Source organism: Lissotriton vulgaris, chromosome 1_2, assembly GCF_964263255.1.
Source record: "Lissotriton vulgaris chromosome 1_2, aLisVul1.2, whole genome shotgun sequence".
Lineage (NCBI taxonomy): Eukaryota > Metazoa > Chordata > Amphibia > Caudata > Salamandridae > Lissotriton > Lissotriton vulgaris.
In genome coordinates this window covers 354327787-354349198 of record NC_141686.1, presented here as the reverse complement: position 1 = coordinate 354349198, position 21412 = coordinate 354327787, and the positions used below count along the sequence as shown (strand labels likewise).

At 52.1% G+C, this 21412-nt stretch overlaps 1 protein-coding gene across 1 annotated transcript in view; it reads left to right on the top strand.

Moving 5' to 3' along the window:
• LOC147736800 (uncharacterized) overlaps positions 1 to 21412 on the top strand; it is a 433099-nt gene that overhangs the window by 260090 nt on the left and 151597 nt on the right.

Here is a 21412-nt window from a genome sequence, read left to right as displayed (position 1 = left end):
CGGGAGCACCGATCGAGCGCCGAAGGTGCGCCAAAGGTAAGCCCGTCTGCGCCCGTCCGCGCCTGGACCGCGCCCAGTGCCAGGACCCCTGGCCCCCGCAGACACCAGCCCACCCGCCGAACCTACGACGCCACCGAACTCAACGCACTCAACGCCGGCCGATTCCCGGCCTGCTACCGAGCCTCCCCGAGATGCACCCACGGACCCTTCTGCTACCACTCCTGCAAGTTCACCTGCATCCGGACCTGCACTTCTCCAGCACCGACCAAGACCATGACGAGCTACAGCAGCAGCCACCTAAAATGCATCTTGCTCAACACCCGCTCCATCCACAGACACGCCGTCGAGCTCTGGAACCTGCTCGACACCACAGCCCCAGACGTCGCCTTTCTCACCGAAACCTGGATGAACGCCTCTTCAGCGCCCGACATCGCCATCACCATCCCAGACGGATACAAGATCATCCGGAGAGACCGCATCAACCAGACCGGAGGAGGCATCGCCATCATCCACAAGAACACCATCCGCATCACGACCAACACCGACGACACCCTCGCACCCGCCAAGCACCTGCACTTCCAGGTCCACATCAACCCCAAGACCACCCTCAGAGGCACCCTCATCTACAGACCCCCGGGACCACGCACACAATTCAGCGAGGACATCGCCGACTTCATCAGCCCGCACGCCCTCCCCTCCGCTGACTACATCCTCCTCGGGGACCTCAACTTCCCCCTGGAGAACAACAACGACCGCAACACCACCACCCTGCTGGACAGCCGCGCAAACCTCGGACTCAAGCAGCTGGTGACCACCCCCACCCATTAAGCCTGACACACACTCGACCCCGTCTTCTCATCCAGCAAGGACATCACCTTCAGCCACGCCACCGGACTCCACTGGACGGACCACAGCTGCGTCCACTTCTGCTTCAAAAGGACCACGATCCACCACCACCAGCAACAGACGGCACGCAGAAGCTGGAACAAGATCACAGCTGACCAGCTCGCGACATCCCTGAGCAAGAACCCGCCCACCAGCACACCGAACCCCAGCCATGCGGCCACCAACCTCACGAAGTGGATCAGCGACTGCGCAGACGACCTCGCCCCCCTGAGGACCCCGCCTAGCAGACCCAGCAGCAAGAAAGCCCCATGGTTCACCGATGAACTCAAGAGCTCCAAGAAGATCTGCCGAGCCCTCGAGAGAGCCTGGCGCAGAGACCCAACACCGGACAACATGACTGCCCTCAAGCTCGCCACCCGAAAACACCACCAACTGATCCACGCCACCAAGAAAACGGCATTCAAGGAACGACTGGACAACAACGCACACAACAGCAAGGAACTCTTCAACATCGTTAAAGAGCTCTCAAACCCCAATGCCGGAAACAACGACATCACCCCTTCACAAGACCTATGCAAATCCCTCGCCTCCTTCTTCCACAACAAGATCGCGGACATACACAACAGCTTCAGCACTCAACCGACGCACGCCACGACCGAACCACCGCCCCCCACCACCACCCTCCGCGCCTGGACCCCGATCAGCACCGAAGACACCGTCCGCAAGATGAACTCCATCCACTCCGGATCTCCGACCGACCCCTGCCCTCACCACGTCTTCAACAAGGCCGACGCTGTCATCGCACCCCACCTGAGGGACATCATCAACACGTCCTTCGACACCGCTACCTTCCCGGAGAGCTGGAAGCACGCCGAACTCAACGCTCTACTAAAGAAGCCATCAGCCGACCCCACCGACTTCAAGAACTACCGCCCCATCTCGCTGCTCCCGTTCCCTGCAAAAGTCATCGAAAAGACTGTCAACAAGCAGCTGGCCGCCTTCCTCGAGACGAACGGATCCCTCGACCTCTCGCAGTCTGGCTTCTGGGCCAACCACAGCACTGAGACCGCCCTGATCGCAGCCACCGATGACATCCGAGCCCTGCTCGACAACGGAGAAACAGCAGCCCTCATCCTCCTAGACCTCTCCGCGGCCTTCGACACAGTCTGCCACCGTACACTAGTGCAGCGCCTCAGCAACGTCGGAATCCAGGAGAAGGCACTAGAGTGGATCATCTCCTTCCTCGCCGGAAGAACACAGAGAGTCCGCCTCCCACCGTTCAGATCAGAAGCCGCCGAAGTCATCTGCGGCGTTTCTCAAGGCTCCTCGCTCAGTCCAACCCTCTTCAACATCTACATGAGCCCCCTCGCAGACATCGCACGCCAGCACAACCTCAACATCATTTCCTACGCTGTGGAATTTTAGTTTGCGAGCTAAACATCATCTGCGCCAGCTTGTCACCCACGTACAACATGCACAACAGCCATTTTAGGTATCATGGTCTCCTTGTCCACGATCGATCACCAGCGCACCCCTCTGACCCAGCAAGCATCCTCCGCGCACCCTGGCTCCCCCTCCCTCCCCCTCATGAGCATAACCCTTCTGCATGACCCTGTCCTTGGGAGTCACGCCTGCGCCTGACCCACATCTCCTCTCCTCCTATGAAAGCCCCTCTGTTGATAAACCTTCCCTCCGCGCTCGATTGTCCACGCGACATGAATACCACTCCTTTGATGACCCCTTCCCTCGTGTCCAGCTGTCCATACAGGTCCGAGGCCATCGCCTAAGCTGGGAGATATCATTTACTGCCCCTTATTGTATGAGGTCGCTCTCCTTCAAAGGACCCTCTATTGATCCAGGCCTCCCCACCCCCCTGTGATATGATCAGGCGCACACATCCTAAGACTCGACGGAACACTCAGTTGCGTGATGACCCCCTCCTCTTATCAGCAGGTTGAGGACCTCTATTGTGGAAGTATATGGGGGTGGGATTGACACGAGGATTACGGGGATGTCTTTTTCCTGGCTTCACAATGTTCTGATTATAATAAAGAAAGGTCACATGCCATAAACCAGTGTATAAGAGGCCAGGCCTCCGAGAGGCTGTTAGAGCACCTCGAGACGATACCTTGTTGTCTGATCTGATGTGTTCTGCTCCGTCGGAATAAACTTCTGTTTCCTGCCTTCTGGTCTCCGGCGCCTGCCTCATTGCTTGGTAATTTGAATGGTACAAGGGCGGTTAGCGCCGGGCAAATCTTGAGAAAGGTCCTAGCCCTACCTTTTTCTACAATTGGCGCCCCACGTGGGATTGTAGAAAAAGGTAGGGCTAGGACCTTTCTCAAGATTTGCCCGGCGCTAACCGCCCTTGTACCATTCAAATTACCAAGCAATGAGGCAGGCGCCGGAGACCAGAAGGCAGGAAACAGAAGTTTATTCCGACGGAGCAGAACACATCAGATCAGACAACAAGGTATCGTCTCGAGGTGCTCTAACAGCCTCTCGGAGGCCTGGCCTCTTATACACTGGTTTATGGCATGTGACCTTTCTTTATTATAATCAGAACATTGTGAAGCCAGGAAAAAGACATCCCCGTAATCCTCGTGTCAATCCCACCCCCATATACTTCCACAATAGAGGTCCTCAACCTGCTGATAAGAGGAGGGGGTCATCACGCAGCTGAGTGTTCCGTCGAGTCTTAGGATGTGTGCGCCTGATCATATCACAGGGGGGTGGGGAGGCCTGGATCAATAGAGGGTCCTTTGAAGGAGAGCGACCTCATACAATAAGGGGCAGTAAATGATATCTCCCAGCTTAGGCGATGGCCTCGGACCTGTATGGACAGCTGGACACGAGGGAAGGGGTCATCAAAGGAGTGGTATTCATGCCGCGTGGACAATCGAGCGCGGAGGGAAGGTTTATCAACAGAGGGGCTTTCATAGGAGGAGAGGAGATGTGGGTCAGGCGCAGGCGTGACTCCCAAGGACAGGGTCATGCAGAAGGGTTATGCTCATGAGGGGGAGGGAGGGGGAGCCAGGGTGCGCGGAGGATGCTTGCTGGGTCAGAGGGGTGCGCTGGTGATCGATCGTGGACAAGGAGACCATGATACCTAAAATGGCTGTTGTGCATGTTGTACGTGGGTGACAAGCTGGCGCAGATGATGTTTAGCTCGCAAACTAAAATTCCACAGTCCTCCCTTTTAACATGTCTCGCCAACTTGTCAGTTCGGATTTATCCCCATAAGGCCACGTATTTCTACTTCATAGAGGGGACTCATGTGCTCATTTCGGAAGTCCAAAGTCTTTGGGCACATACAGTTAGAAACAAGGCCGCACAAAGATGGCAGACATTGGATACCTAAACAACACCCACATAATATCACAACAGGTATCAGTATGAAGGAAAACAACCTCCAACCCCAGTTCTTCAAAGTGTCCCAAAACCAGCTCCCAAGCGACCATCCTTCCTGTTCTTGGTGAACCTCTGAGGAAAGTCTGTGGAGGTGTTCAATGGCTTTGTAGACTGAAGGCGAGTTGTCTGGCACGTAGGTGCAGCAGCTGGATCCGATGACGCGGCATGCTCCTCCTCGGTCGGCTAGGACCACGTCTAGGACAAGACGATTTTGGAGGGTCACAAGGCGGACCGCCTGAAGCTCCGCATTGTTGTTGGCGAGGATGCCAGCCGTGATGTTGATCGTTGTTTCTACTGCCTGGGTCAGGTGTCGGATAGCACAGCTGTTTGCCATTGGGCCCCACAGAGGAACAAGTCCCTTTGCTGCATCTAGGAACTGTGCTCCGGTGGAGTCGGCTTGTCCAATGTCATCTGCACGCCTCTGTCGGTGATGGTTGGCAGGGGCTACATATGTGGGTGGAAGAACAAAGGCAATGTAACAGGCGCCCCTCCAACCTTTCGGAAGCCAGGTGTAAGCTTTGGTGCCACACACAAAGTACATATTCGGAGAAGCAACAAAGGAAGGGGGGTCAGCTGAGTCCAATGTTCTGGTGATTCGGCAGGCGCTGTGACCCACCAGCTGTGTTCCATGGCCTTCGAGACACACGAGACCTGTGACATTGATAACAGACAGGGCCACAGTCAGAGTAGCGGTAGTTTGTTTTTGCAGATGAGAGAAGGTGGTCCTGGCTGGATTGTGGAGCACCTGTACTTCGACTCGTTCTTTGGCTGGAATGTCTTTAAGGAAGGTGGCGCCCGTGAGCGCAGGACACAGAGCAACAGGGGTCTTTTCGGTTTTGTTCAGCCAGAACCCAGAGTAGAAGTGCGACACTGTCCGGCTGGAGGTGGCGTTGTCCTTGTGGCTCTCTTGCATGAGGATCAACCAGGCGAGGCAGGAGCCGTGAACTGAGAAAGGAGAAGGGATGAAGGGGATGGAGTGTCCAGTGGCATGCGGGAGCAACCCGCAGATCCAACAGTTCGTAGCATTTGCAGCGAGGTTGTGTTGGTGCAACAGTTGCACGAAGGAATTGTTCCAAAATTCCCTGCGCCTTTCTCGGAGCTGAGGCGACAGAGAGATTAGGTGATGCTCTTTCAGGGGTGTTGGCTGTGCAGTAGGTAGCAATGCCTCATGAGCCGGCGTGCTTTCCTCCAGAATCCAGAAGGAGGTCATGAGGAGGAGGCAGAAGAGGAAGACAATGATGAGCGCGATTGTCTTTGATTTGTGCAAGTTGTCAGTCTTTGGATTTCTATACTGGGTATTTCCTGTTGCTTCCATCATCTTCTTATCTGGCGCTTCCATCATCTTCTTATCTGGCGCTTCCATCACCTTCAAGGGGCTCGGTAGTGGGCAGAACCACAGACTTCGTTTAGCTTTTCTCCCGGTAACGGTTGATTGTGCCTAGGTCACCGTTCTGAGATTTAACTTAGTCCGTGGCCTACTTAGCCGAAACTCCCTCCTTTCGACGCAGGAAATACCCTTCTCTGGATGGCACAGTGGGATCAGAAAATTTTGCAAGTTCGAGTGCCTCAGTATCGGGATAACAGTCCAATATCGGTCGGTCTTTGCTCAGGAGCTCTTCTTGGGTGCTGACGTTTTCTGTCGTGGCCAGGTTCGCAGAGACCTTCCGGCAATGATGCGCGTGCAGCCAGTGCTTCTTCCCCTCCACTCGAAGCGCCGTTCGGGTGGTAATCAGCACTTGCCAGGGGCCCGTCCACCGCGGTTCCAGACTCTTGGTCCGCTGGAAATTTCGTATCAACACGAAATCTCCCGGTTGGATGTCGTGGCCGGGGCCCCTGGAAGCATCGGGGATGGCCTGCTGCACCTGTTGATGAATGACAGACAACGTTTTAGTTAACTTGCACAAATAATCAGATAGTAGGACGTCTGGGACGTCACGAATGGAGGTCGGTTTGGGAGCAGTCCAGAGATTCATTGTGTGAGAAGGTGGCCTGATATGCAGTGCTCACTATTCTAGTGAACACTATGTATCAGTCCAGCAACCCTTATTGATGATTGGTTGTAAGTCAACCTTATAGACCAGCTATCCTAGTAGCGTGGATACGAGCAGTCTAAGGCTAAAGACTCGAGAGGGCGCGTTAAGCCAGCTGTTTACCACACATATACCCCTTGAATACCAAGTGAAAGGACACCACACAAGTGTTATGAAAATAAACAGTTATTTATTTAAAGATCACAACAGCCCTGTACTCTTTATGAGGACAGGGTACTAAGCACAAACCAAAACTCTTACAAAAATACTTAAGTTAGCACAGTATATACAAATGCCCGAGGGGCACGGAAAACCATATACTCTGAAAGTGGAATGCGAAATTCCTAGCAGGTAAGTACAGTACTAATAGCTTTTGGAATCGCTAGGACTTGACTAGGGAATCGTTAGATTATGTCTAGGAGGCCTAGGGGACTCGGGTGCAGTGTGTGCACTCTCACGCGAGATGCGGGACAAAAGTCTATGGTAGCTAGGAATTAGAAAGTTAGTGTTCTCGGGCGAACCCGACCTGGTAGGGAGAAAACGAAAGTAGATTCTGACCCTTGGATAGTGAGGCTATGCTGGGGCACCGAAATGCCGAAGTTACCTAGCCCAGGGGCTGCAGCTGCATAGGTCTGAAAAGACGTCGGGAATCCTCGTAGACGGACCAGGAGCCGGAAGAAAAGATGCTGGCCGGTGACCAGTGAAGAAAGTTCAGTCGGATCCAAGCCTGGATCTTGAAGATAGATGACACCTGAAAGCAGAGGGGACCAAGTTCGAGACTACTAGCCAGTAGTCAGTGGGCACCAGGAGGGCACCGGATGGTAGCCACCTCGACTAGGTGAGTGGGTGACGCTTGACTCGAAGATCTCACGGACCAGGAGGCGTTGTCGGCGACCAGGATGGAGGATCGAGCTGTCCCACGAAGATAGAAGCTGTCGGCGTCGCTGGACCCAGGATTGGGCAACAAAGCCTTGGCAAATTCAAGCCCACGCGGTGGACCTAAAATGGCGTCTGGAGTGGACCAGGAGGGTCCGGGGTGCCTCTCTTGAAGAAGGAAGCAAAGGCCAGCCTGGAGCAACCAGACCAGCAGTCGTGAAGTCGTTGGGCGTCGTTCAGAGGGCCACAAGCCAGCCGGCTAGTAGCCAAACAACGCGGTGCACAGCAAACAGCAGAAGGGCCCCACGCAGATCGTGGAGATGCAGGGGGGCTGATCTTGGGTGCTGGAGCTGCGCAGGGTCGGGGCTTCTCGGACCCCAAAGCACTCACCAGTGGAGGACACGGTGGGCTTGCAGTAAAGATGTCGTGCAGTCTTGGCGATCGTCGGTCCCTTGAGGTCTCGTCGCACTCACGGTTCTCAGCTGGGCTGTAGAGGTGAGTAGAGGTCAGAGGTGCCAGGGAAGCCGGGTCTCGTCGAGCTGGGTCGTCGGATTCGTGATGAAGGACTTGCAGCAGACCGCAGTGTTCTTTAGGATGGTGCCTGCGGATGCAGGGTGACTACTCCTTAGCCACAAGGGAGAATCTTGAAGAAGAAATCGTGAAGTCCTTTCGAAGAAAGTGGTATCTTGATTCCAAAGATGATCTAATTTTAACAGGGGGCCCGCTCCCATCTTTATACTAAAAAAGGGGGCTGACCCGGTGACTAGGTCCTGCCTATGGGTGGGACTAGGTGGGGGGTGGTTACACCCCTCAGCCATGCCGGACTTCCCCAGGCCAGGGGCTGGTGTGCCCCTGGAACTGGTTCAGACCGGCCTATGCGTAGTGAGCACCGGGGTGCCACTCAGCAGTCACCTTCCTGTAAAGCCCTGCCTACCCAGGATACACAAAACCATGTCTGGGACGGTGCTAGCACCGCCCCTGACAGGAAACCCTTTGTCCAGGCTCCCCTCGCTGGAAGGACTCCCAGCTGCAGGGGGTCAGACTCGTGTCTGTGGTGGCAGCATCCATTTTGTGGAGCTGAGGCTTCAGTTAACTTTAACCGGGGTTCACAGTTACATACATGTCGTGTCCCTCTAGAAGGGTGGAATGCTAACCCCGTCGCCAGAATTGGCGAGGGGTTAGTATTCCAATTCGTATGACACCTTACTCGACATGTTTTGATAAAGCAATACCAAAGATAGCATTTAACCGCGAGGATTATAATGCACTTAAGAGTATATGGTATGCGATATCATGGAACAGCTATTAGGACTTGATTCCGCAAGCTGCAGACAGGCTCAGCTCATGCCAGAGCACCATCTCACACGATTCCAAGCACTCTGCCTTCAGGATTGTCAAGGCCTGCCATAGGAGTGACTGATAGGAATCTGTGTGTCCATTTTAGGGTTAGGTATAGGTATACTACACCTACAGCAAAGGGTGATTACACGACTTTGCCCCAGCTGTCATGCAGCCAGTTGTGTCAAATTTAGGAGGCCAGCCAGGGGTGGCACAATACGTGCTGCAGCCCCTGGCAGCCCTGGGTACACCTATGCCCTGAGTTACAGGGTCTGATAAGGTGGCCCAGTACCAATTGGTAGATGCACCTAGGGTACATGAGGTAATTTAGAAAGAGAACAGCCAGGCTGTGGGTCTGATTGGCAGGCCCACAGCCAGAGAAAGTCGTAAACCAGTGAAACAAAAGCAAAAAAATCTGGGTGATCATAGGATTGCAGACCCTACTCTCCTACATGACCCCCCCCCAAACTTTGGGACAATAAGCTAACCTTGACCAGGTGAGTCTTCTTGTTCTAAGTGGAAATATCTGGAGAGCCCATCGGCATTGCCATGATCAGTACCAGGTCTATGTTCCACTGTAAAGTCCATCCCCTGTAGGGAAATGGACCACCTAAGCAGTTTGGGGTTTTCACCCTTCATCTGATTTAGCCACAAGAGGGGCTTATGGTCGGTCTGAATCTTGAAGTGAGTGCCAAACAAGTATGGCCTCAGCTTCTTCAGGGCCCAAACCACAGCAAAGGCCTCCCTCTCAATAGCTGACCAATTCTTCTCTCTGGGGGTCAGCCTTCTGCTTATAAAAGCAATGGGCTGATCCTGACCATCAAAATTCAGTTGAGAAAGAACAGCTCCCACACCCAACTCAGAAGCATCTGTTTGGACAATGAATGGTTTGGAGTAGTCTGGACTCTTAAGGATAGGTGCTGTGCACATGGCCTGCTTTAGGTCATCGAATGCTTTTTGACAGCCTGCTGTCCACTGAACCTTTTTTGGCATTTTTTTACTTGTCAGTTCATTTAATGGTGTCACAATGGAACCATAGTTCCTGACAAATTTTCTGTAGTATCCAGTCAGGCCCAAGAAAGCTCGAACCTGAGTCTGGGTGGTTGGAGGAGCCCAGTCCCTGATTGACTGTATTTTGCTCTCCAGTGGCTGAACCTGGCCTCCACCTACAAGGTGGCCCAGGTATACAACCTGTGTCTGCCCTATCTGGCACTTGGTGGCCTTGATAGTGAGGCCTGCTGCTTGCAGAGCCTCTAACACTTTCCTCAGGTGGACCAGGTGATCCTCCCAGGTGGAGCTAAAGACAGCAATATCATCTAGATATGCTGCACAGAAGTCATCCAGCCCAGTAAGGACTTGATTCACCAACCTTTGGAAGGTGGCAGGTGCATTTTTCAGACCAAAGGGCATTACCACAAATTGATAATGCCCACCAGGGGTTGAAAATGCTGTTTTGGGCTTGGCATCCTCAGCTAACCTGATTTGCCAATACCCAGCTGTTAAGTCAAATGTACTTAAGTAGTTGGCAGAAGCCAATCTATCTATAAGTTCATCTGCCCTTGGTATTGGATGGGCATCAGTCTTAGTGACTGCATTGAGACCCCTGTAGTCTACGCAAAACCTCATCTCTCTCTTACCATCTTGGGTGTGAGGCTTTGGCACTAGAACTACTGGACTAGCCCAAGGGCTATCTGAGGGTTCAATGACTCCCAATTCCAACATTTTCTGCACTTCAGTTTTTATGCAGTCTCTAACATGATCAGGCTGCCTGTAGATTTTACTCTTGACTGGCAGGCTGTCACCAGTGTCAACCTCATGGGTGCACCAATTGGTCTGACTGGGTGTCAGAGAGAACATACGTCTGAAAGACTGAAGAACCTGTTTACAGTCTTTCTGCTGATGTTCAGAGAGGCTGCCACAAAAGACAACACCATCTACTGACCCATCATCAGGATTCTGAGTGAGCAGGTCTGGGAGAGGGTCACTCTCTTCCTCCTGTCCCTCATCTATGGCCATGAGCAAGCTCATGTCCTTCCTGTCGACATATGCTTTGAGCCTGTTGACATGGAGTACCCTATGGGGACTCCTGGGAGTTCCAAGGTCCACCAGGTAGGTGACCTCTCCCTTTTGCTCAAGGATTGTGTGGGGCCCAGACCATTTGTCTTTGAGTGCTGCTGGGGCCACTGGCTCCAGCACCCACACCTTCTGTCCAGGCTGATAAACAGTCAGGACAGCCTTTTGGTCATGCCAAGCTTTTTGAAGTTCTTGACTGGCCTTAAGGTTTTCTGATGCCTTCTCCATATACTCAGCCATCCTGGAGCGGAGACCAAGTACATAGTCCATTATGTTGGTTGCAGGCTTTTTGAGAGGTCTCTCCCATCCTTCCTTCACCAAACACAAGGGGCCTCTCACAGGATGCCCATACAAAAGTTCAAAAGGGCTGTAGCCAACCCCCTTTTGTGGGACCTCTCTGTAAGCAAACAGAAGGCAGGGCATCAGGACATCCCATCTACGCCTGAGTGTTTCAGGTAGTCCATGAATCATCCCTTTTAGGGTCCTGTTGAACCTTTCAACAAGCCCATTGCATTGTGGGTGATAGGGTGTAGTGAATTTGTAATTGACACCACACTCCTTCCACATAGCAGTTAAATAGCTTGACATGAAGTTTGCACCTCTGTCAGAGACAACCTCCTTAGGGAAGCCCACTCTGGAGAACACTCCAACTAGGGCCCTTGCCACCACAGGGGCTGTGGTGGTCCTAAGTGGAATAGCTTCAGGATACCTGGTGGCATGATCCACTACCACCAGTATAAACTTGTGCCCTGATGCTGTCTGGGGTTCCATTGGACCAACAATGTCAATCCCCACTCTTTCAAAGGGCACCCCCACCACAGGCATTGGTATAAGGGGGGCCTTTGTTGTGCCACCTGACTTACCACTGGCTTGGCAAGTGACACAGGAGCGACAAAACTCCTTGGTATCCTCATTCATGTGAGGCCAGTGAAAGTGTGAGACAAGCCTGTCCCAAGTCTTTGTCTGGCCTAAGTGTCCTGCTAAGGGAATCTCATGGGCCAAGGTAAGTAGGAAACCTCTCTGAGACAAGGGTACAACCAGCCTCCTGGTCATGCCAGGCTTGGGGTCTCTTGACTCAGTGTACAGGAGTCCATCTTCCCAGTATACCTTGTGGGTACCTGTGGCGTTCCCAGCAGCCTCAGCAGCAGCCTGCTGTCTGAGGGGTTCAAGAGAAGGGCAGCCTAACTGGTCCTTCCCCAGGTCTTCCCTTGAGGGTCCCCCTGAACCCAAGAATTCAACTTGATCAAGTTCAAACTCTCTAGGCTCAGTTTCCCTCAATTCCTGCAGGTCAGCCTCCTCTGAGACTTGATCCACAACCTGGGGCAAGGGGGAAGGCACAGCCTTAACCCTACTGCTCTTTTTCTTGGAAGGTGTCTGGTCCATTGTTCCAGGATCCAGCACCTGTTCAGTGGGGCATCTTCTGGCCTGTGACCTAGTCACAGCAAACACATGTGCTGGCAAACCTAACATTTCCAGATGAGTCCTCTGCTCCACTTCTGACCATTGTGATGACTCCAAATCATTGCCCAACAAACAATCCACTGGGAGGTCTGAACTAACTACAACCTTCTTTTGGCCAGTTACCCCTCCCCAGGAGAAAGCTACAATTGCCATACTATGATTGGTAGTGACATTGCTTGCATTGGTCACCAGGAATTCTGTACCTGGCATGATCTGTCCAGGGTCCACAAAGCTAGGTGTCACCATTGTGACACTGGCACAAGTGTCCCTATAGGCCTGAGCCATTTTTCCATTAATAAAAGGTGTCTGTCTGTATTTGCCCAAAGTATTGGGACTTATGTCAGGGGACATATCCATATCCCCTGTACTGACAAGGACAGCCTGAGTGAGGGTGCCAACTAAGTTGTCACTCCCCTCAGAACCCAGGGTTAACCCTACTAAACCCTTGGGAGGTGCACTACCACTGCTGGCTGTACTAGGGGGCACAGGTGCCTTAGGGGCTGCAGTGGCAGGAGTCTGCCCTCCTCCTTTCTTGGTGCACTCACTAAACCAGTGAGTTTTACTTTTGCAGTATTGGCACCACCTTTTAGATTGGCCTTCTTTCTTCTTTTGGGGAGCCTGACCCCCACCCTCTTTGGGTTGTTGGGGACCTGTCGAAGACTTCTGGTCATTTTGTTCCCCTTTCGAATCCTTACCCTTCTGGTCTGCTTTCTTCTGACCACCTTGATTCTGGCCCTGGTTCTGTTTAACTCTTGTTCTAACCCATCTGTCTGCCTTCTTTCCCAATTCTTGGGGAGAGGTCAGATCTGAGTCAACAAGATGCTGATGCAACAACTGGTTCTGACAATTGTTTAAAATTTGCTCTCTCATCATCAAATTGTACAATCCTTTATAATCAGTAACCTTACTGCCCAGCAACCAGCCCTCAAAAGCCTTAGTGGCACAATCTACAAAGTCAGCCCAATCTTGAGACTGAGTTTTCTGGGTATCCCTGAACAGCACCCTGTACTGCTCAGTGGTTAGGCCAAACCCATCAACCAGTGCATTTTTCAAGACTTGGTAATCATTAGCATCCTCCACCCTTGTGGTGAGGAGCTTGTCTCTTCCTTTACCCTCAAAGGAGAGCCACAAGATAGCTGCCCACTGACTTGGGGGAACACCTTGCACAGTGCAGGCCCTCTCCAAAGCAGTAATCCATTTGTGGATGTCATCCCCTTGTTTAAAGGGGGGCACTATCTTACCAAGGTGTTTTGTATCAAAACTCCTTTCCCTATTGCTAGGTACAATGCTGCCACCAGTGGGGACTGTCCCACTCAATTGTTGCTCTCTAGCAAAGGCAAGCCTCTCTTTGGCCAGGGCAAGTTCTTCCCTTTCAATCCTCAGATTGGCTGCCTTTTCCTTAGCTTCATACATTCTCCTCTGGGGAGATGTCATTCCCCTTTGAGAGGAACGTTGAGAGCCATTGGTATGAAGGGATCTGATAGAGCCTCTTGATAGAGATCTATCTCGTCCATTCCCAATGTTAAGCTGACCTGAGAGTGGCCCCAAGGGTCCCCTAGTGCCCATCTCATGTCTGCTTAAGTTGGACCTGGTTAGTCTGCTGACTTCTACCTGTTCCTTTTCTGCCTCATCCCCTGATACCAAATCATCATCCTCATCATCAGCATCATCTGCTTCCTGAAGAGGATGGTCCTGGGCATCAAAGGGACCCTGTAAGGAGGGCATGTTGCCATCTGAATTAGAAGGGTCTGGGTTACCAGCCCTCCTTGCATCATGAGTCTCTAAGAGACCAATCAGAAAGGCAGTTGTGGGGTTAGACCCCTGCTTAATCTTCCTAGAGGTACACACTTGTCGTAACTCATGGAAGCTAAGCGCAGTATATCTTGAAGGGATGACCTGTGGAGGGTCAACTGACACAAGGGGAACCTCAGTGTTTCCTCCTTTGTCCGACATACTGTTTCTAGTGTGGTGTAAGTGATGCACCTACCTACACTATGTGTTTACCTACTGATCCCTTGCTAAGAGTTGCAGCCAAGGTGTGCTAAGCCTTGAGGAGCTACAACAGCTGGTTCAGTAGAACTCAGAGTATTCTAAGCTTTAGTTATGTGTACCTAACAGTACTTATGTGATCTTTCAACAAGATATTCTTAGGATACGTGTGGTAAAACAACAGCAAGCTCAAATCCCAACCGCTGCTCACCAATGTGAGAAGGTGGCCTGATATGCAGTGCTCACTATTCTAGTGAACACTATGTATCAGTCCAGCAACCCTTATTGATGATTGGTTGTAAGTCAACCTTATAGACCAGCTATCCTAGTAGCGTGGATACGAGCAGTCTAAGGCTAAAGACTCGAGAGGGCGCGTTAAGCCAGCTGTTTACCACACATATACCCCTTGAATACCAAGTGAAAGGACACCACACAAGTGTTATGAAAATAAACAGTTATTTATTTAAAGATCACAACAGCCCTGTACTCTTTATGAGGACAGGGTACTAAGCACAAACCAAAACTCTTACAAAAATACTTAAGTTAGCACAGTATATACAAATGCCCGAGGGGCACGGAAAACCATATACTCTGAAAGTGGAATGCGAAATTCCTAGCAGGTAAGTACAGTACTAATAGCTTTTGGAATCGCTAGGACTTGACTAGGGAATCGTTAGATTATGTCTAGGAGGCCTAGGGGACTCGGGTGCAGTGTGTGCACTCTCACGCGAGATGCGGGACAAAAGTCTATGGTAGCTAGGAATTAGAAAGTTAGTGTTCTCGGGCGAACCCGACCTGGTAGGGAGAAAACGAAAGTAGATTCTGACCCTTGGATAGTGAGGCTATGCTGGGGCACCGAAATGCCGAAGTTACCTAGCCCAGGGGCTGCAGCTGCATAGGTCTGAAAAGACGTCGGGAATCCTCGTAGACGGACCAGGAGCCGGAAGAAAAGATGCTGGCCGGTGACCAGTGAAGAAAGTTCAGTCGGATCCAAGCCTGGATCTTGAAGATAGATGACACCTGAAAGCAGAGGGGACCAAGTTCGAGACTACTAGCCAGTAGTCAGTGGGCACCAGGAGGGCACCGGATGGTAGCCACCTCGACTAGGTGAGTGGGTGACGCTTGACTCGAAGATCTCACGGACCAGGAGGCGTTGTCGGCGACCAGGATGGAGGATCGAGCTGTCCCACGAAGATAGAAGCTGTCGGCGTCGCTGGACCCAGGATTGGGCAACAAAGCCTTGGCAAATTCAAGCCCACGCGGTGGACCTAAAATGGCGTCTGGAGTGGACCAGGAGGGTCCGGGGTGCCTCTCTTGAAGAAGGAAGCAAAGGCCAGCCTGGAGCAACCAGACCAGCAGTCGTGAAGTCGTTGGGCGTCGTTCAGAGGGCCACAAGCCAGCCGGCTAGTAGCCAAACAACGCGGTGCACAGCAAACAGCAGAAGGGCCCCACGCAGATCGTGGAGATGCAGGGGGGCTGATCTTGGGTGCTGGAGCTGCGCAGGGTCGGGGCTTCTCGGACCCCAAAGCACTCACCAGTGGAGGACACGGTGGGCTTGCAGTAAAGATGTCGTGCAGTCTTGGCGATCGTCGGTCCCTTGAGGTCTCGTCGCACTCACGGTTCTCAGCTGGGCTGTAGAGGTGAGTAGAGGTCAGAGGTGCCAGGGAAGCCGGGTCTCGTCGAGCTGGGTCGTCGGATTCGTGATGAAGGACTTGCAGCAGACCGCAGTGTTCTTTAGGATGGTGCCTGCGGATGCAGGGTGACTACTCCTTAGCCACAAGGGAGAATCTTGAAGAAGAAATCGTGAAGTCCTTTCGAAGAAAGTGGTATCTTGATTCCAAAGATGATCTAATTTTAACAGGGGGCCCGCTCCCATCTTTATACTAAAAAAGGGGGCTGACCCGGTGACTAGGTCCTGCCTATGGGTGGGACTAGGTGGGGGGTGGTTACACCCCTCAGCCATGCCGGACTTCCCCAGGCCAGGGGCTGGTGTGCCCCTGGAACTGGTTCAGACCGGCCTATGCGTAGTGAGCACCGGGGTGCCACTCAGCAGTCACCTTCCTGTAAAGCCCTGCCTACCCAGGATACACAAAACCATGTCTGGGACGGTGCTAGCACCGCCCCTGACAGGAAACCCTTTGTCCAGGCTCCCCTCGCTGGAAGGACTCCCAGCTGCAGGGGGTCAGACTCGTGTCTGTGGTGGCAGCATCCATTTTGTGGAGCTGAGGCTTCAGTTAACTTTAACCGGGGTTCACAGTTACATACATGTCGTGTCCCTCTAGAAGGGTGGAATGCTAACCCCGTCGCCAGAATTGGCGAGGGGTTAGTATTCCAATTCGTATGACACCTTACTCGACATGTTTTGATAAAGCAATACCAAAGATAGCATTTAACCGCGAGGATTATAATGCACTTAAGAGTATATGGTATGCGATATCATGGAACAGCTATTAGGACTTGATTCCGCAAGCTGCAGACAGGCTCAGCTCATGCCAGAGCACCATCTCACACGATTCCAAGCACTCTGCCTTCAGGATTGTCAAGGCCTGCCATAGGAGTGACTGATAGGAATCTGTGTGTCCATTTTAGGGTTAGGTATAGGTATACTACACCTACAGCAAAGGGTGATTACACGACTTTGCCCCAGCTGTCATGCAGCCAGTTGTGTCAAATTTAGGAGGCCAGCCAGGGGTGGCACAATACGTGCTGCAGCCCCTGGCAGCCCTGGGTACACCTATGCCCTGAGTTACAGGGTCTGATAAGGTGGCCCAGTACCAATTGGTAGATGCACCTAGGGTACATGAGGTAATTTAGAAAGAGAACAGCCAGGCTGTGGGTCTGATTGGCAGGCCCACAGCCAGAGAAAGTCGTAAACCAGTGAAACAAAAGCAAAAAAATCTGGGTGATCATAGGATTGCAGACCCTACTCTCCTACACATTGGTCGCCCAAACACGACCTCGTAGGGGGTCAAATGGTGCTTGGTGGGAGTGGAGCGCATCGATAACAAGGCCAGTGGGAGGGCATCCGGCCAGTTAAGTCCAGTGGTGGCCACTATTTTTGACAATTTCAGCTTCAGTGTGGCATTATGGCGTTCCACCAGACCGGCGGATTGGGGGTGGAAGACCGCATGAAACCTTTGCTTCACCCCCAGCCCCTTTAGGATTAGTTGGATAACCTCAGCTATGAAGTGGGGGCCATTGTCGCTCCATAAAATTCGACAAAGGCCATAGCGAGGGAAGAATTCTTTCAGTAGTACTTTGGCAGTAGTCATGGCAGTGTTGTCACGGGTTGGATAAGCCTCTACCCATTTGCTGAAGGCACATACAATGACTAGTACATACTTCAAGCCCTGGCATCTCTCTAGTTGGATGTAGTCCATCTGAAGGACCTCAAAGGGGTGATTGGGGGTCCCAAACCCTCCCCGGGGTACCACAGTTCCTTTCCCGGGGTTGTGTTGCAAACAGATAAGGCACTGCTGAACTAGGCGTCTGGCTGAGTCGGGGATTTTGTCGTTGTGCCAGACTTTGGAAATGAGTTCGATCATGGGTGCGGATCCTATGTGTGCAGGGGAATGAGCCATTGTCAGTATGGGGATCAGGTATGAGTCGGGTAGCAACCATCTGTTTGCATCTTTTGTTCGCCAGCAGCCCTCTTCGTCCTTCAAACCCACCCCTGCCCACTTAGTTAGTTCGTGAGGGGTGCTGGCCGACTGAATGTCTCTGATCATTACCCTTGCGTCGCTCCATTTCTCTGCTTGTGACCTGGTCACATACATGCGTGTCACCGTCCTATTCTCAGCTGTGGTTCGTGCAGTGATGTCGGCCAATGCATTCCCTTGTCCGACTAAGTCTGTTACCCTTTTGTGTGCCTGACATTTGATCACCGCTAATCGTTTGGGGAGGAGAACTGCTTCAATCAGGGCGGAGACTAGATCTCCGTGGAGGATAGGGGTGCCGTGGGACGTCAGGAATCCCCTCTCCCTCCACAGGAGCCCAAAATGGTGGACCACTCCGAAGGCATACTGGCTGTCTGTATATACGTTCGCGGTGGTCCCTGCGGCTATGATGCATGCTCGGGTGAGGGCTATCAGCTCTGGTGCCTGGGCAGATCGCTGTGCGATGCAGGCTGTTTCAACTACTGTTCGGGCTGTCGTTACTGCATAGGCAGCTGAAGTGGTGCCATCTGGGAGTTTGATGCACGAGCCGTCTACCCATAGCTCTCCATCGGGGTCAGTAAAAGCAGTGTCTCGGAGGTCTACCCTACTCCTAGTTTGTTCGTCCGTGAGGGTCACACAGTCGTGTATGGGAGGGACGTCGGGGTCATTTTCAGGCAGGGGCAGCAATGTGGCAGGATTCAAAGTCGTGCATCTCTTTAGTGTGATGTGGGGTGCAAGTAGCGTCAGTTCGTACCCTGTCAGTCGTGCGCTAGTCAGGTGTTGAGTCTTGGTTTGGTTCAGGAGGGTGTCAACAGCATGGGGTACTAGCACAGTGAGGGAGTTGGAAAGTATGATTCCCTCGCTCTGACGGATAGAGACAGCAGCGGCAGCTACTGCTCGAAGGCAGGCAGGCAAAGCTCTGGCTACAGGATCAAGAGTGGCGGAGAAGTAGGCACAAGGGCGCTGCTTAGGGCCAATCGATTGAGTTAGGACAGACAATGCGCATCCCTCCCTTTCGTGGGTGAAGAGGGAGAAGGGTTTGGAGTAATCCGGCGTTCCGAGGACGGGTGCTGAGCAGAGTGCATCCCGTAATTCCTTAAAGGAGGCTTGACATTCAGTGGTCCAAGGAAGCGGGGAGGGGACATCTTTGGTCAGCAGGGCAAGTAATGGTTTCACAATGAGGCTGTAATTAGGCAACCACTGTCTGCAAAAAGAGGTTAGGCCAACCAAAGAGCGGACCTGCTTTTGTGTTTTTGGGATGGGGGTGTCTAGGATGGTTTGGATTCGGTCGGGTGTAAGTTTCCTCCCTTCTTGGGACAGAAGATGGCCTAGGTAAGTCACTTGTGGCTGGCAGAACTGTAACTTCTTTTTGGAGACTTTATGGCCATTTTCTGCAAGAAAGTGTAGGAGTTGGACGGTGGCTGTCGTTGCAAGCGGGGTGGTGTCGGCCGCTAAGAGGATATCATCGACATACTGGATCAACACCACTCCATCTGGTAGCTGGAAGGCATCCAGCTGCCTTTTGAGGGCCTGGCTGTAAATGCTGGGACTCTCAGTGTACCCCTGGGGAGCTCTACAAAATCGGTACGAGCGGGATTTTAAAGTGAAGCCGAAGAGATAACGGCTGTCTGGATGAATGGGGATAGAGAAAAACGCGTTCTTAAGGTCAATAACAGTGAAGGTGGTGGCAGTGGACGGGATGAGGGTCAGAATGGTAGTGATATCGGAGACTACAGGGTATTGGGGTACAACCACTTTGTTAATCTCTCGCAAGTCGATGATGAAGCGGTACGCTTTCTCATCTCCTTCACCTTGCTTCTTAATAATGGGTAGGATTGGGCTGTTGCAGACGTTGCTAACCACCTCTTCAACCACTCCTGCATCTACCAGAGACTGAATGATCGCTACCAGTGCCTTCTCACCCTCTGGGGATATCCGATATTGCGGGAGTTTCGGGAGCATAGCGTCCTGTCGTACAGTTATGTGAATAGGATCAATCATCATTCGCCCCACATCAGAGTCATTTTTGGCCCATAGGTACGGAGGCAGGGTGTCAAGCAGGGACAGGTCAGCGTCAGTTATGGAGCACATGTGTCGTGGGGGACGGGATCTGGGCATGTCTGGGTTGTCGTACAAGATGACTCGTATTCCATCTGGGGAACACCTAATGGTAGCTCGAAAATGTTTCAGTAAGTCATTGCCCATAATGGCGTCCGGGGAGTTGGAGGAGAGCAGAAATGTCGCGTCAGTGGTGTTGTTTTCTAGGTCAAAGGTAATAGGTACGGACAGGGGGTTAGTGGAGGGCGTTCCATCGAAACCTATCGACGTTATGTGTGAGCCAGACAAGGGTGCCCTTGGAATCAGTCGTTTTGATAACACACTACGTGTCGCCCCAGTGTCTACCAAGAATGGAGACTCTGTACCCAGGACCTTAGCGGTGACATATGGACCTTGCTGGTCAACACAGAGCTCGACTGGATCCCTCCCTTGCCCCTGGCAGTCCTATGCAAAGTCGGGGGCATTTTCACCTTCGGACAGCTGATATTGGTTCTGTTGGGGACGGTCAAATGTGTTCAGTCTCCCTGATCTGTCATTGTTGGTGTCGTTGGTGTGCCCTCGTCCTTGTACTCTATTTCTCGGACCACCTGCCACATCCCTGGAGTCCCTATTTCTATTCATCTCTAGCATAACCGGACACTGGTATTTCCAATGGCCGAACCCTTTGCAGAAGGCGCATTGGTCATTGCTAATGTCTCTACGTCCAGTGTGGGGTGTGGGAGTGTGATCTTTAGGAGGTAGATCTCTGGGGGTGGCTGATTGGTAGTTCCCCCTTTGATGTTCCCGTCCTACCGTTATACCTTGTATCTGGGCTATCATTACCCTTTCTTTTAAATCTTTCTTCTTTTTCTCGGACGCCCTATCATTCTCATTCTTTTGGTGCTCGTAATACTGAGCCATCTGAAGGATAGCTGCGGGTTTGGAGGCCCCCCAACTACTCTCACTCATCTGCAGCTTTTGGGAGACCTCTTGTGTTAGGCCCTTTACGTAATTTTGTACAAACAGGTGCTGTCCGGTTGCAGTGGTCATGTCTTGGCCACTGTAGTCGGAGAACACTGTCTCGAACCGGGAGAAGTATTCTGACACATCTTCCTGGGGTTTCTGTCGACAGGCCGTGACTATCGACCAGTCTACCTTTCTTTCTGGGATCAGTGTCTTTAATTTCTGAACTATTTTGTCTGGGAGTTCCAGTATGTCTTTTACTGGTTTCCTTCCAGGCTCTCGCTGTCTATCTAATTTACCGAGTTGGTCCCAGGTATGTCCAAACAGATCCGTGTGGTCAGCCTTCCGGATTTGCTTCCACACATCAGCTGGCAGGCATAACCCAAAGAATAAGTCAATGTCCGCTAAAGTCATTATTGTCGAACCCAAGGCTGTGCCTAATTCGGTATAGAATGCTGTCGGGTTCTTTCTTAAATCGGGCAGAGTTTGTTTGAAGGTTAGGATATCTTGTCGGTCCCATGGTTGGTAAACCCAATTGTACACAACCCTCCCTTTTGCATCTGCATTATTAATATCATCGCTTGTTCCTTGGCCACGTGGCGGGATCCAGTAAGGGGCCGCTTCTCTGATGGGCATCATAGTATTGGCTACTGCTACTGAGGTCGTTTCAGGGACTGTAACCTTGGCTTCTGGTTTTTGTTCCGTGAGGTGGCGGAGGACCTCAAGTATCTGCAT